Here is a 16624-nt window from a genome sequence, read left to right on the forward strand (position 1 = left end):
AGTTTTCCCCCATTCACACAGCCTGGCTGTCAATCACACAGCAGGGTGGCTGTCCCACCGGAACAGTCACTACAGCCAATCATATCAGAGTGCGACATGGGTCTCCAAGGAGAGCCTGTGCAGGGAGTCCTAAACCCCTCCCTCACATCCTGTCCCCCTCAGACATACAGGCACCTAAGGAGGGCTTCTGTGTAGAAGCCTGTGAAAGGACGGTGAACAAAGGAACCAAACCTGATTTGGCACGCAGAGTAAAACACGAGAAAGACTTTTACAAAAAGAAATGGTGAATAAACCCAGCCGGAATCATATATAAATGTATATGGTCCAGTAGGTTTAAGTTCGAGGCTACCAAGATAGCCTAAAACAATACAAGGGCTATTTAAGATAACCGCGGTAGGAAAAATAGGGTAGTTACCACTGCCACCAGCCAAGTCTTAATGAAAAGGGAACAAAACAATGTTCCAAGAGAAACAGACAACAAGAGGTAGTATCAACCCCTTCCAGAACTCTGTGTAAGATAGTTTGTACTGGGTCTGTGAGTTTTAAAAGAGATTAATAAAGTCAATGGCAACTTTACATGTTCGGAGAGACAGTAGTCAGTCTCAGAAAATGGAGTCAGAGTTGGGAAGTCTGAAAAAGACAACCCTGTGTCACTGCACTGAAGGTGGTGTGTAACACACAGTAGAAAGATGATGCCTATGGAGTAGGTGAGGCTCCACAGTCTATGAACACAAGAAAATGTTAAACACACACAGCAAAACGCATGCAAGAGTGGGAAAAAAGGCTCACACTCTTACCAGGTGGAAAAAATAAATCCTAGAAATCCAGCAAAGCTGCTGAAAGACTCAGTAGGTAAGGGAAATTAGCCATTCTGGAAAATTCTTTCTAACACTCTACAATTGGTTGGCACTTGGTCTACTGTCAATTAGGCTTTGAAGCTCGGCCTTGAGAGCATTGTTAGCTCTGAGAAATTCAGGGAGTGAAAGCATGCTCTGCCTTCGTGCGTAGGTGTGACCATCTCGTACGTCCAACGTCATGCTCCATTTGACTAGAGACCATGGATTCGAGCTTCTAGTGCATATAATACTATTTTTTAATATATCTCTGACGTCATCCTTGTCTGGTTCAATCCTTCTGAACAGGGGTTCTGTTCTTTCACACAATTTATATCCAATGCCAGTTTACTCCAGTTTGATACGACCTTGGCTTCTTTGGCTCACCCAGCCTTGCCTGCTGAGATTCACTTTATAATTCAATTTGCTTTTTAACTGCAACATACTAGAAATGAGGCCTTCTTACTACTGTCCAGCACTGCTAGAATGCGTAGTGGAAACATCCATCCTTTACTAATCCATATATATATATATATATATATATATATATATATATATATATATATATATATATATATATATATATATATATATATATATAATTGGCGTTTGCCTCAATCTATTCACTAAAAAGGCAGCCTCAAGATTACTTGTCTGCTTGTGTTTCTTTTGCATCTGTACATGTGTAAAATGACTTAATGTCTTCACCTGTGGCATACGCTTCTTCAACTTGATCCCAAGCTATCACTTATCCTTGGTACTTTCTTGATGCCTTATAGAATATCTTTATTCTCTAGTCTCTGCATCTCTTCTCAGTACGTCGACCAGCTCTGTGTGATGTCACCATTCATCTTGACCCTTCATTTGCTCTGCTTCTTCAGGAATCTCATCTAAACAACCATCATATCTCCTTGTATGCAGATATGATTTCCTTAATGGGAATCTTGCCTCTATGATTCCCTTTGACCTTTGTTGTTTCAACTGCTCCGTGTATGTCATATACTCTGGTTTCCAACATACAGGCAATAGTGGCGGAACGGTTGAGGTGGGGGTGCTTGTCTCATCCACTAAAATAGCATCCATAAGACAAAGAACATTACCATGACCAATGTATAAAGTGAATGCAACATGAACGACACATGAATATAGCCTGCTAACATGAAAGCGAGAGTGTGTCATGATGCCTACCCACGGGCTGCTGGACTAAGCCCATTCGCCCCGGAAGCAGGCATCCGGACATCTGTTTAAACCTCAGAAGCCCTGGCTAGTTGCTATCTGGGTTCAGTCCTGGCACCTTAGACGCCAGGCTCATAGTAGAAATCAGTCATGGCGCCTAAGGTGCCAGGCTCATAGTCATCACTTACCTCAGGCAGACCATGCTGCACATGCATCTAGGCCAACGTGAGACCTGGAGGGACTATTTTTCCACAAGGACTACTTTTCACTCGGGTGTGGTTCTAGGGACTTCTTACCTGGGACTACTTTCAAAGCTATTTAAACCACGCCCGATCTTCAACACACGCTTTGCGTTATTCTGCATTTAGCAGCGTAACGCTCACCGTGTCAGCAAACCTGCATCCAGCCTTCTGCCACGCCCGCCTCGAACACGGAGCCCCTAGGAAAGAAAGGAAAACAGAAGAAGAGGTTAGATTACAGACTTTAATCTGATTCCTCACCTGATTTCGGATCCTGCATCACTTCCGGCACGCGTCGCATCCCAGCTGCAGCGCCGCTCCATTTTCACCAGCCCAAAGCATCTCCGACTCGACGCTGCCTCTGTCACTTTTTCGGTGATTTTCAACACCTGGGGAAAAGACAAGAAACAGCAAGGTGAGCCTAAAGAGACTAAAAATACAATCACTTATATTACAAGACTTACCTGATATCACCGGAGGCTTTATCCTTCATTACGCCGTATCTAGGAAAAAAGGAAAAGACAGTGAGCTAATCTCACGTACCTTTACAGGACAGTTTGGGTAATACAGACTCTTACCTGAACGCCGCCAGCAACCTCCAGACAGAATTTGCCGCCGCAAATCAACAGGGGAGTGCAAGAGTGAACTTTGGACATTTTGAACTCTTTAAAAACTTGGCAAACTCAGGACTCAATAATCGTCCAGAACCCCAACACCTAAAACCAGTGAAGTAACTGGTATCTACGCGCCCCTGCATGCCACGCAGGATAGAGAGCTCACCAATCAAAAATATAAGGTGAGAACACTGACCGGGAATATCGTAGGTGGCAAGTGCGGAGAACGGGAGCAGGGAGGGGGTCTGCATTCACACCCACGGGGCTAAATACCTTTCTCCATCTACAGGAGAATATTTCTACGAGTCAAGCTTACAAGACTGAGGGGCTCCGTCCAGACGGTCACCTTCACGCTGGTAGAGGCCGCAGCTGTCCGGGTTCGATCTATGCCCCTGTGGGAACTAGGTGAGCGTAACAGAGTGTAAGTGGGAAGCCCTCTTCACAAAGATGGAAGATGAGCACAGGCATCCAGTCCTCAGAAAACTCAAGGCTGAATCCACAGAAATGCATCTTCATGCAAAGCCCAAGCAGTAACTCGCAGCAAAAGCCAAGGGGAGACAATAGAAAGGGAGTCATGGATGAGTGGAAGACAAATACCAGATACAGTTCCCAGGACAAAGCATGGTATTCTCCCCAAGTAATCAAGTTTTAACAAGAGCACAAATCCAACCCTTGATGTACAGGTGCACGAGATCGGCATGCCAAACGTTTTTATACAATGTAACCGTCCAACGCCATGATTCACAAAAAATATAACATGCACATTACAATTTGCTAAAGCCTTCATAAATAGAAGAAAATTCATTCTCAAACACAGTATCCTAACATGTGACCCTGAGATGAAAATCTCTGCCTATCCATTATGTACCAAATGAAGATAGAACACGTGCAGAACTCCCTCAATATGCACACAGACACCAGACGGCAACAAATTCAAAGAATAAAGGAGGCCTCATCGCCTTGGGTTAATTAGCGGTATTCTTTCATTGGAAATATGGCAACCATAGAAGTCTCTTCTCCCACTTATATCTCACCTGTATCTTGACATCATGTCAAAGTATCCAAGGTTGGCAAGCTAGATGCCAACCAATATCCTGTCAAAGTGTCCAAGGTTGGTAAGCTAGATGCCAACCAATAAGAGGTCCTTTTACCACACCGCCCACGATGGATACCACCAATCAATAAGCCCTATAGTGATGTATTAGAAATATTTTCTGCAGGTAGGATGGGCCCAGGTAAAGCCATCAGATGGGTATCCACCAATTAAGTGACTAACCCCTAAATGTTCTATATGTAGCTTAACCTACTGACCAATCCTGATCCCCCCCACTGGTAGGTTTTGTAAATTGATAATATAACATGACGTTATTTCGGATGCCATTGTGTAACAAACCCAACCTGTAATCATCTGGAATATTTGAGCTAAGAGGAAATGCTTGTATGTTGGCCCGGCTAAGATTAGTTGTTAGATAAAGCTGAGTTCTGACGTACACCTGAGTCCTCCATCACTGAATATTTTTTGACTGATCGTGTGATCCTCAGTACCTCCTCAACACAAGGGTCAATTCTAGGCCCACTTATCTTTTCTGTCGATACTATTCCCCTTTTCTCACTTACTTCATCTTTCAATCTATGCTGCCACTTTTACATCGATTACTCTCACATTTTCTTTTACTTTTCTAAATGTACTGTTACCCTTCATTCCCAACTCTACAATTGTCTTTCCTCCATCCATTCCTGAATATCGTCTCATTTCCTCCACCTCAACCCATCCAAAATGGATGCACTTTTCTTTCCTCCATATTCTCCTTCTCCCTCTCCCTGCCTCTCTTTTCTCTCTTTTCCCCCTTTTAGGCTCTCTCTCCTTCTGCCCGTAATCTTGGCATCTTTGACTGTTCTCTCTCCTTTTCCCAACACATTTCTCTTAGCGCACGCAATTGTCCCTTCCTTTTTTCTTTAATCACAGTCAAATTCACCCCTTTCTGTCTTTGCATGTGTCCAAACTCCTTATTGATACCTTTATTTTCTCCAGGCTTGATTACTGTTCAGCTCTCCTGATTGGCCTTCCTGCAATTGGACTCATCCCCCTATTCTATCGATAGATCCACCATCCGTCTTTTCTCCTGGTCTTCCTCCTCTTGCATCAATTTCCTCTTACATTTTATTTTCTCTCTATTGTCGTAAAAGTTCTCCATGGTCTTGCTTCTTCTCATCTCTAGTATCGCTCTCTACTCCTCCTTGTCAGGGCTGGCTGGAGTGGTAATCAGGAAGAGTTTGACTGGAGTAGTAATCAGGAAGAGTTTGTACATAGAATTAACATTGTGGTTGCCCAAGTCAAGATGGAGAGAAAGAAACTTAATCTGATTGGTTTAAGGAACAATAGTATGTTTGGTTTGTCTGATTGGTGGATAGGATAATGGGTTGGATTCTTGGGAGGTGAGCAAGATTACTATAAGGAAACACGTGTGAAGACTGTGCGCTCAAGTTTTAAAGTTGTTTACTGCATGAAAAGTGTTTCAAGACTGTTTTAAAGCGTGCGCGAGTCCGCCTGATGTCAGTAATGTTATGGGAGCGCGCGGGTATTCTGAGCGATAGAGCGCGTGTCTAAATGAATAGCGCGAGTGGTTTTTGAGCGTGTGCACATTTTTAACGTGAGAGACATTGCGTAAGAAAGCACGTGTTGGGTTGCGATAGAGCGCAAGTCCATTTTTTAACTAAGCGCAAGTTGTTTTGAACGCGTGTACAATTTTTATGTGAGCGGCGTTGCGTATAACCGCGTGTGTTTGGTAGCGATAGAGCGCAAGTCCATTTTACTTAGCGCAAGCTGTTTTTTAGCACGCATACACTTGTTTTCACGCATGCGTGTATTTCTTAATATGCGCGTGTGAATTTTATATGCGAGGACAATTTTTCACGTCTTGTGATTTCGCGTGTTTATCGCAAACGCGTGTCAAGAAAGAAACTATGCGTTCATATGTGTAAAAATTAAGGTTCACATGCAGAAGGAGAGCAGCATTCAAGAAAGTTTATGAGTTTCTATTTAATGTAATTTTTATGCAAAAGGATTTCAATTCTTCAAAGAAAGACTGCATTTCACAAAAGCATTTAAAACTCAAACTTCATAGAGTTAAACGAACTTAAAAAGCTAAGAAGAATATCTAATTTTGTAAGGTGCTTCCAAGGGTCATTACTTTAGGATTCTAAAGAGACTTGAATGGCTTGAGACTATATGGACTAAGCATGATAATTGTTTACAAGATATTCCATACAGATAATTAACCTCTAAGTCTTATACAGAGGTTTAAGAGGTAATGAAGTTAGAGTTTATTTTAAAATAATTTTAGAAAAGAAGTTTATATTAATATATAAGTAACCAAGTGTATTTGTTTACTACAGATACCAGAGCCTACCAGACGGTTGCAGGGCTGCAGTGTCTCAGTTGTTATTTTCTCCAAATTCCCCTTTCCCTTTCTTGGGGTTCTGAGCTCAGCTTATACTTAAGCGTTAAGAGGTGAACTCCTGGTGAGGGTCTGTGGGGCCAGCATCAGCTCCTGTGGAATTCAGTCAAACCGGACCCTGACACTCCTCTTATACTGTTCACTTACAGTCCACCTTTTGCCTTGTTGTGCCAATACTTCCTTGTGCATCTTCTCATTTCTCTTTTTCCTTACTTGCCCCCTATCACTGGAATTCTCTTCCTCCTATCATCCGTTCGTCCGCTATCATGTCCTTCAAACTTTTCTTCTATCCTGCATGTCTGATCCTTAATACTTAGAAGAAAGACCCGTCCAATGAGTTAAAACTAGAGATAGACAATGCTGTCTAATATGCTCATGACTGCCAGTGGATATCTGATCATAAATCTAAATACCTCACAACGAGTGAAGGACATACACCTACCATGTACTCCCTTCCCAAAATAGATAAAGACTCAGAGAAACCCCCAGGCCGCCCTATCATATCAGGTTGTGGCTCTATACTTGAACCACTGTGTACATTCATTGACACTTTTCTTAAACCTGTGAGTGCAAAAACTGTAACATATATTAGGGATACCACACATACAATTCAAATTTTTGAAAACCATCCATTTGACCCTCTTACTCAGAAGTTAGTGACTATGAATATCAAATCCCTATACACAAGTTTACCTCAAGATCGGGCACTTACGTGTATGCGAGAAACATTAGCAAAAGCTGACTCACAAGAACGAGTTCTACATAATTTCATCATGGAACTTATAACCTTAGCCCTGTGTAAAAACTTTTTAGAATTCTACCACCAATTCTACCTCCAGACGAAAGGTACTGCTATGGAGGCAGCATTTGCCCCAAGCCTAGCAATTCTCTTTATATCTGATTTCGAAGAAACCAACGTACTGTCTGAAATAAATCCTTACAGAATCAATATAATAAAGTGGAAGCGTTATATCGATGACATTATTTTTATATGGCAAGGACCAGAGTCATCACTAAAAACATTCCTAGTTTTGCTAAACAATATCAACAGACATATCCAGTTTACCATGGATTACAGTACAGAAGCTATCACATTTTTAGACCTTACTATTTCACACAGAACAGGTCACCTCCATCGAAAAACTTCTGCGAGAAACACATTGCTACATTATTCCAGCAATCATCCCCAACATTTTAGGGCTAATTTACCATATGGTCAGTTCCTCCGTATAAAAGGAATTGTAGTGATCTACGTGACTTTTACGACCAATCTGAGAAACTAGGCCTTAGTCTTGCAGATAGAGGATATCCTAAAAAACGTATTAACCAAGCAAAGAAAAGAGCCCGTTTGAAAGACAGAGATATTTTACTCTCCTATAATGTGAATCAGTCCATGAACACTGAACAAGACAGGATTACCTGCGTGATTACACATGGGCCACAGACTTTTCAAATTAAAAAAGTTATTTCTAAATATTGGACAATTGCAAAACTTAGTCTCCCTGACATTCCAGCACCAAGGTTTGCCTTTAAAAGAGCAAACAGCATTAAAGACAAACTTGTACACTCTAATTTTAGGAAAACTGCACCGAGATTGCGGCTCTGGGACCTCAGAACTACAGTTGGTCACTTTCCTTGTGGCTCCTGTTCTGTGTGCCCAAAAAATGAAAGACTTTTCAATAGGCAAAACAATCTGGACTTTCACAACTCTGACAAATTGCAAAAGTAAGCAGGTTATTTACTGCATTTAATGCCCGTGTGGCCTTGGTTATGAAGGCCAAACCACCCGCTGTGTGCATATTAGAATCTCTGAGCATCGTTCTTGCATTAGGTGCAAGACAGCATCTGCACCCCTAGTCAACCATTTTTTAGCTGCCTTTTTAGCTGCCCGCCACAGCGCAGATGACATCAAGTGGTGGATTCTAGACACAGTAAAAAATTCAACTATTGTAACACAGAGTTTGCACCAAAAAGAGGCCAGATGGATCTATAGATTGTCCACTCATGTTAATGGCCTGAACGAGGAGTTCCTACCTCAGATATAAATCTTGGCCAGTGAGCCTTGGTAATCTTAGCTCTTCGCCCTGATGTGTTTCAGGATGACCTAAGAGTGCATCCTTTTCTGTTTTTTGTTTTTACATTAAACATTTTTAAATGACTCAGGAGCACCCTTAGTACAAATACTATTCTTGAGATTTTAGACTCTTTCAGCTGTCTGTCCCTCTAGAATCAAAACATAAATAAATAATCTATACTAAACTCCTATTTAGTATTATCGCATTTTGATTTTACAGAATAATATATCAGAGTTATGCCCGCAAACAAGTACATCTAATTAATTAATATGCACGTACTTTTAAAAATCTGTAAACCTGGTTTTACAAATAGGTTTTTCAATTTCTGTTAAGGTAATTGTGTACCAACAGCAATATACAAACTTTGGCCTTTACTCATCAACACCTCGCAAACATTGCCTTTTACTTCCGACTTCTTGAGGAATGCTCGTTCCTTATTCGTCAATCACCTTTGCAACCTGACAAGTTTTACACCTACCAAGGGGCTCGAATCCTCTAATCAATAAGGTTGTCGCTCACACATCCACGGCTAGTGCACGCCCGGACGCTGAAGAGTGAGGACACACTTTAATGCTGCGCACAAACAAAGGTACGAATATCTGCCGCCCGCACTTTTTCAATCCCGTAATCATTTTCAACAATGCTCCGCTGCACATCTAACTTTATTTTTCACACTGGTTTTTTTTCACAGTTCATTGCTGCCAAGTCTGCGCTTATCTAGAATACATGCAAAGATGTCCCCCCTCCTTTTCTGAAGCTTCATTTGTTTGAGCTTCATTGCGAATCGTTAAACTTTGCAATTATAGGGTATGTTGCCGTTTTGCACATTTTCTGTCCAAAACCAGTATACAAACAACGTTTATGTTTGCCTAGCCCGCATTTCTTCAACCCTCAAATTAATTTTCAACAATGCTCCGTTGCACATCCAACTCTATTTATATTGTTTTCTCACTGTGTTCTTTTCACAGTTCATTGCTGCCAAGTCTGCGCTTATTTAAAATACATTTAAAGATTTCTCCCCCCTTCTCTGAAGCATCATTTGTCTGAGCTTCATGGTGCTTGGCAAACTTTGCAATTATCAAGTATGCACCGTTTTGCACATTTGTTTTTACCAAATCCAGTATACAAACAACGTTTCTGTTTGCTCAGCCAAAAAACAAAGATGGTGTTAATACGCCATGATATCCCTGCAGTTACACTCTTTGTGTATTTTTTTAATATGAAACATTACATACATTATTTTCGTTTGTTTAAATTACAGTACTGCACTTTGCCCATTCTTTTCAAAATGTTGATTTACTGCACCTGAACTCAAGGCATCGACTTGTTCACTCCACCTGTGGGTGGTTAGCAGCTTACCTGTCTGATTTGCAGAATGTTTCTCCTCCAAAGTTATCCTTGGCCAGTGCCCTACAAAAACCGTGCCCCATTGATTGGGTAAGCTAAATTTTAGGGTATAGTCATAGCAGTAAAATAGAAACATAACTTAATGTTTAGATGTTTCGGCCAAACTGATCTAGTAAGCCACAAGTAATTTACTTTATTTTAATTTCAATTTCAACGTTATTTATTATATTTCTTTCTTCCGTGTCTGCTTCCCCATAGGGACAACTTGCCCTGAGGAAGGCACTCTTTGAAACCATTGCCTGGCAGGAGGCACTGTTTTGCCGAAACGTGTGGTAGATGTCCAATTGGACACCTGTGCATAGGCAGACCTGCCCAGAGAATTATGAATAAAGAGTGAAGAAACACAATCAAACTATGAAATTTACGAACTTGAAAAGAAGACAGAACATACTCTTTCCGGTCCCTGTACCTTTCTTCCCCAAAAATGTCCGTGTCTCCTTAATATACTTTTTTTTCTGTCCTTAATTACATTCATTTTGGGATATTATTCACCTTCTTATAGTGCGTGTTAATTGAACTATGCCACAATATGTCTCTTGTTTTCATTGTGAATATTAATTTGCACATAGACTGATGTTTTTGTTCTTTTTGCAACCAATTGAATTTATTTAAATATAATTTCTTGTAGACTATTAGAATTTTACTTTGGCTCAGATCATAATCTCAGTGAAATAACCATAACACTGAAACACTTTAAATAAACTTTTGTGATTCTTAATAACTTGTTTTCTATTTATGGTGGAACCTTTGTTTTACTGTTTTGATATTTGTCCTACTCCACCGTAACAGATAGGACACTCCCCACCATTTGTATGTGATCCTTAATACTTGGTATGTAATAGTGTCATTGTTACTTTCTTGTGTGTACCTGTCTCCCTGTATGTTCAGCTTGTTGGCGAAAGCGGTATATATATTTCAATAAATACAATGAATACAAAATGTCAATTTTCGACTAAAATCGGTAACATGAAAGAGTAAAGGCAATTTCGACTGTATTTACTCTTTATTTTTGCACACTGTTTTGTAAATGTGTAAACTGCATGCAGTGTACCCAACAGCATGCACGTGCTAACGTTGGAGGTTCCCTGCATGCATTAACCATATTTTACAAAATCCACTAAGACTTGAAGTTTAGAAAAGATTATTGACAAAGGCTGTAAGAAACTATGGGACTATATACACATGAACAAAAGGTTAGGTGTTGTTGAATCCCATTACCACATAATTGAATAGAAAGCCGGGCAGCAAAGGTAGAGACAAGGTTTATTTCCATGTAGCTGTGCAGAATAGACAGAGAAAATGGCATAGTAACCCCGTCATAAACCTTTGCCCGCCCCCTCCAAGCACAGAAACCTATGGGTTGCATAGGGTTTACACAATAAGGCTTATATGGTGTTAGGAGCCCAATTTTAGGCCTGTAGAATTCCGGCCTACCCACATGATTTAACCCACCTCCTTTAATGGACCTTTCCATACTATGTAATGAGACTGCTCTATTAACTACCGCCCATGTCATGCTGAGCTGAGAACTGGCCGTACCTGTGCCCTGGATAGAGCCTCACATAACCTGCGCTCATTATGGGCTTTTGTCTGCTGGCCAAATAATCAGCTTTCTCTCTGCAGCACCTCCCTTATCAGGGCTCTGGCTACTGCACCATCTGCATCATGAATTCAGCTTTCATTGTCTATGACACATGTAGTCCACGCCTCTTGCAGAAATAAAATGCTGTCAGTTTCGCCAGTGGCAATGGTATTATGCATTAACTGCCATCAGACAGGCTTGCCTGCTCAATTGTTTCTTTCTGGGAATTTGCCATTGATGATAACGCTGTAAACCAAAAGCAGGTACGAGACACAAAGTGTAAACAAAACAAGCATTGGTTTAGCCAATAGTTTTGGATTTTGTGTTGGTGATTACTATCTCATATTGTCAAGATATGTACCAGCACTGTCCAGGAACACGCACACACAGACACGCATGAACACACTCTCCCAGTACCAGCATGCACATGCACTCATGTGCTGACCAGCACTGTATTTAATACCAATATCTCCGAATAGAGCAACTTCTTCGAACCATGAAATCACAACCAGCACTTTGCAGTTTCGGGAAAGACTTAAAGGGTATTCTCCTCTTGAAAGGATTCCTTTAGACAGAATCTGGCAATCCCCTGAGACCCACCGTATACAGATCACCACTGGGCACACTGCTTAGAGCAGCCCACCAATGCACTGCACAAATCCACATACCAACCTAACACTGATTTGCATGCTCACACCACCCTGGGCACTCCATACATAAATTACCCCAGCACTGGACACGCCCTATGTACAGCTACTGATACACAAATATTGGAATCTGACATTGCTGTGTTAACTGGGCATAATAGTATCTGATGTAACTGTGTTAAGTGGGCATGACTGAGAAAAAAAAACGGTGTTCTAATTCTACGAATGCAATCTTGCAATGCTATGGTAGCTGAACATAATTAACACAGGCACTTCCTTGCCAAATTGTAATAATTGCATTTGGCCAAACTGTGCTAACTGGGCTAAAATTGAATCGGGCACTCTTGATCTAACTGTGCACAATGGAAACTGTCATTGCCATGCTAACAGCGCATGGCCTTCACAAGGGTGTGAATTGTTTGCTCATTGTTGGGCATTATTAGCAGTGCCTGTTGTTTTGATACAAAAACATTACAATGATGTGGGTGTCTTGGATATTCATAACACATTCTTGACATGCTGTGAGTATCAGATTTTTTGGTGATAATGCTGTGTATATGATAGCAATCCCCAGCATACGATGTGAGTAATATAGCGCATCATGCCAACACTTGTTGGGCACATGATCACAATGACTGGTAAATGGGGTTAATTCTTGGGGACAAGATGCCAGAGCCAATACATTGCTTTTACAACAGCCAAAGCTTTTGATTTTCCCAATGTTTGTTTTACTTGCTATCACTTTTCAGGCAGATAATGGATGCTTCATGGAGTGGAGTGAAGCAGACTCCTCTGCTGAAGATACTTATCTATCACTGCTCATGTTGTATGTAGGCCTACTTTACATTGTCACAATGAAAAGTATAATAACGATCCCACCTGTAGATAACAGGAGATAGTGTTTCTTTTAATTGCAAAAGCAGAATGTAATATCTACTTTTCTGTTTGTCTTTAGGAGGGTGCCATGTGGAGAAGAAAGGCTCAGTTCAATAAGCTTTGAGGCATAGCTGTGGAAGACTGACGTAAACGAATGACACAACTCTTGTTACATTGATATTGTTTATGAAATGGAAAAAAGCCTTCAACAATTTGAAAATAATTTATTTTATATCTTACCAAGATCTGCATTATATAAGGAAAGCTGATACTCATATAAAACTATGACTTTAAACTGATGGCAAGAATGTTATGTTTTTTTTAAATTACGGACTTGGCCTGGAGTCGTGTGTTACCAAGCATATACGTGAAAAAGATGTTTTTTTTATTATTATTATTTTAGCTGAAACAAGTCAACTTTACAATTTTTATTATATAATTCTTATAAAATATAGAATAATAAAAGAACCAGGAAAATGCAACCAAAAGGAAAATTAAGATAATCCAGATACATCAAGGTACATTAATCTCAAAATCAGAATAACATTGGTACATGTTGAAGACAGTGTAAATATTAAAAAGAAAATGGAAAATTAAAATGTATACATCAAAACAGTTCTTTCCATCTGGATGTTTAACACAGGGATACTTTTTAAGAATCGGACAGTACCGATTCTCAGGGGTAAAGATAAACCAGACATAATCATTAGCCACAGGGTATCCATATTTATGTCACTGTGTTCCTTTAGTGGTGGTTTTAAGTTCATTACAAACAGAATCACATACTACCAATATGTGTCTTAAGGTTTCAACTTGTTTAACATTTTTACATAATCGGCAGAATTTTTCCTCTGGTGGGATAATTTTACGTTTTACCCGTACCTTTTGTGTGGGCCATAGATTCAATCTTAATCTTAAGAAATCAAATCTATGTTGCATGGAAGGAGCTTTAATCATGTAAGGTTCTGTAAAGCTGTATTTTTTATGAATAAAGTATTACCATCAAAGTCCTGATACCGAAGACAAGTTGATCTATTTCTCGACCAGTCCCATTGGAATAACTTTGTCTTTACTCGAATTGGGTTTTGCAGTAGTACTTCAATGGTCACATCAGCATAAGCCATGGCATTGAAAGCTTCTTGACAGCGATTTTTCGCAAAATTATCATTATATTGCAGCAGATACCGGGCTAAAGATCCCAACAGCATATTTAAATCATATGCTAGCAAACATTTCCGAAACAGGCTTATTATTTGCCATAAATAATGGGCGTATAAAGATGATAACCCCAGTTCACTGCAAATAAGAGATATTGGTGTACAATTCGGAAGTCTTGGGATACGACTCAAACATTTGGCTTCAAAATTTTCCCATATGGATTCTGACAGATTTGGTAAAGTTTCTGAGCTGTACAGTAGAATCAGAGTAGCTTTTTGTCTAAAGTAAGTCAAAATTGGGACAATTGAAGATTTTCCAAATTTAGCTTGAATTATTAGTGCTTGGGAGATCATTGTACCCAGCTTTGTTTTCCATTTTGACATTTGCGCTACATTCGTAGTGCCAGAGATAACAACGCCCAAATATACATATTCATTGACACATTCTAGATCTTTCCCCTGTACGGACCATTTATAGTGCCTCCAATTAGATTTCAAGAACATGTTACATGTCATTACCTTATTTTTTCAAGGTTAATAGTTAATAGATTTTTATCTACATACACAGAGAGAACATCAAGAAGTTTTTGTAGTCCAATTGGTGTTTTCGACATCAAGAACAGATCATCTGCGTATAGAAGTGCAGGTATTTTTTTATGGTCTAGTTTTGGTGCATCTGATTGAGTTTCATTGAAGGTTTTGCATATATCTGCTATAAAAAACTGAACAAAGCAGCAGCTAAAATGCAGCCCTGTCGTAGCCCTCTATACATATTAATTGATGTTGATAGCAGTCCATCTAGATTCAAACTCACACAAATACTAGTTTGATTGTGAAGGGCATGAATAAGTGTGACAATATGAATCTGGCAGTTCTCTTTCACCAATTTCCTTAGTAACAACTTTTGTGACACAGAGTCGAAAGCAGCTCTGGCAGCAGGTCAACAAAGACAATGTATAATGATTGTTTGTTGGCCTGATGGAGTTTTTTGATTGCTGTTAAAGTTGGAAAGTTGACGAGGTTCCCAGTCCAGCAATAAATCCCGTTTGACAGGGGTCACGTAGAGATCGGGAATTCATCCAATCATTAACGTCTCGCAAAGTGAAACGGGCGAAGATTTTACCTTGAACATCCAAGAGGGCGATGGGCCTATAATTCAATGGATTTGACCGATCGCCCTTCTTGAAGATCGGAACAATTACCGATCTTCACCAGGAGTCAGGAATAATGTTGGTTTCCAGTATTTGGGAAACAATGTTATACATGATCTTAGCCCATAACACTGGATGTTGCTTAAGTGTGTAATTACTAAGTCCGTCGGGCCCGGGTGCTCTGGAATTGCTCGATTGGTTGATAAAATATAATACATCTTCTTCCAGAATCTGCATTTGGTGTACGCTTTGAGCTGAATCGTGTATTTCAAATTCTTCTATATGGGTATTAGAATAGAGAGTTCTAAAATGTAATATCCAGTCAACTTCAAGGACTCCATTTATTTGGACTGGGTACTGGGTTTGATTGTTTGCCTAATTCAAGAGACCCCAGATTTCAGCTGATTTTTTGTAATTTATAGCTGCTAACATAATTTCCCCATTATATTGGTATAACCAATTCTTATGGCATCTTGTCCAGTTTCTGTATCTGTTTTTTATGGCTCTAAGAGCATCATATCTTTGATGCATAGGAAGTTGTAAAGCAAGTCTCTTTTCCTTGCGGAATTGTGTTTTTTTCTGTTGCATTTCCTTGTTAAAATCGTATCTCATTGGGTTCTTTCTTTGAGTAATAAGGTCGTGATTTAGTTTATAAAAGTGTAAGGCCGATCTGTATGTTTGATCTTCCCAATTTGAATCTGCTTTTATTTTCAAAAAATCGTTATGAAGGTTTCTAGCATTTTTCCATTCCAGCGAAATCTAATTCGAGTGTTGTTTACATTAAGTTGTGGTGTGCATCTCAAATTATGCAAATCTAGAAATATTTTTTTTAGAATGCTAATATGCAGTTAGCATTTCATGATCGCTATTAGAGCAATGCACCACTTCGAATTTAGATATCAAACTGAAGGAAATGTTATTGACATACATGTAATCGATAATTGAGTTATTTATACCCTGCTGCCAAATATAATGTGCTGGAATGTCGCTTTTCATTGAGCCATTGAGCATCAATAAATTGCGACTTTTCATTACTTCCTCCCATTTGATACATGAGTTATTTTTCTTATCTGGTGTTTTTGCCAAGCAATGAAGATTCAAATCACCCACAATGAAGTGTTTGTCACCTCGGGAGTTTGTGATATAGTATTTAGAAGTTTCTCCAGTTCTACAAAACATATCTTATCTGATATACCAATAGGATTTTGATAGATATTTATTAAGGCCAATGTATAGCCTTGGAATGTCATTTTGACCATTTGCAAGTAGGGATTTGGTTGAGCCCATTGAAGGATTCTAATAACAGCTTTTTGACTGACAGCTACCATCAGCCCAGAGGCTGTTCTACCTTTTGTCCCCTTGATTGCGGGGCAAAATAGAATTTCATATCCGTTCCAAACCGGTGTGGT

The 16624-nt window shown here is 39.8% G+C and overlaps 1 protein-coding gene across 1 annotated transcript in view; it reads left to right on the top strand.

Moving 5' to 3' along the window:
* LOC138504705 (uncharacterized) overlaps positions 1-13205 on the top strand; it is a 581301-nt gene extending 568096 nt beyond the window's left edge. The window contains exon 14 of the mRNA XM_069625257.1: positions 12987-13205. The gene's annotated coding sequence lies outside the window, so the exon portion shown is untranslated. The remainder of the gene's footprint in view (positions 1-12986) is intronic.
* The last annotated feature ends 3419 nt before the right edge of the window (positions 13206-16624 follow it).

The sequence above is a fragment of the Ambystoma mexicanum genome, chromosome 11 (genome assembly GCF_040938575.1).
Source record: "Ambystoma mexicanum isolate Mex_15411 chromosome 11, UKY_AmexF1_1, whole genome shotgun sequence".
Classification (NCBI taxonomy): domain Eukaryota; kingdom Metazoa; phylum Chordata; class Amphibia; order Caudata; family Ambystomatidae; genus Ambystoma; species Ambystoma mexicanum.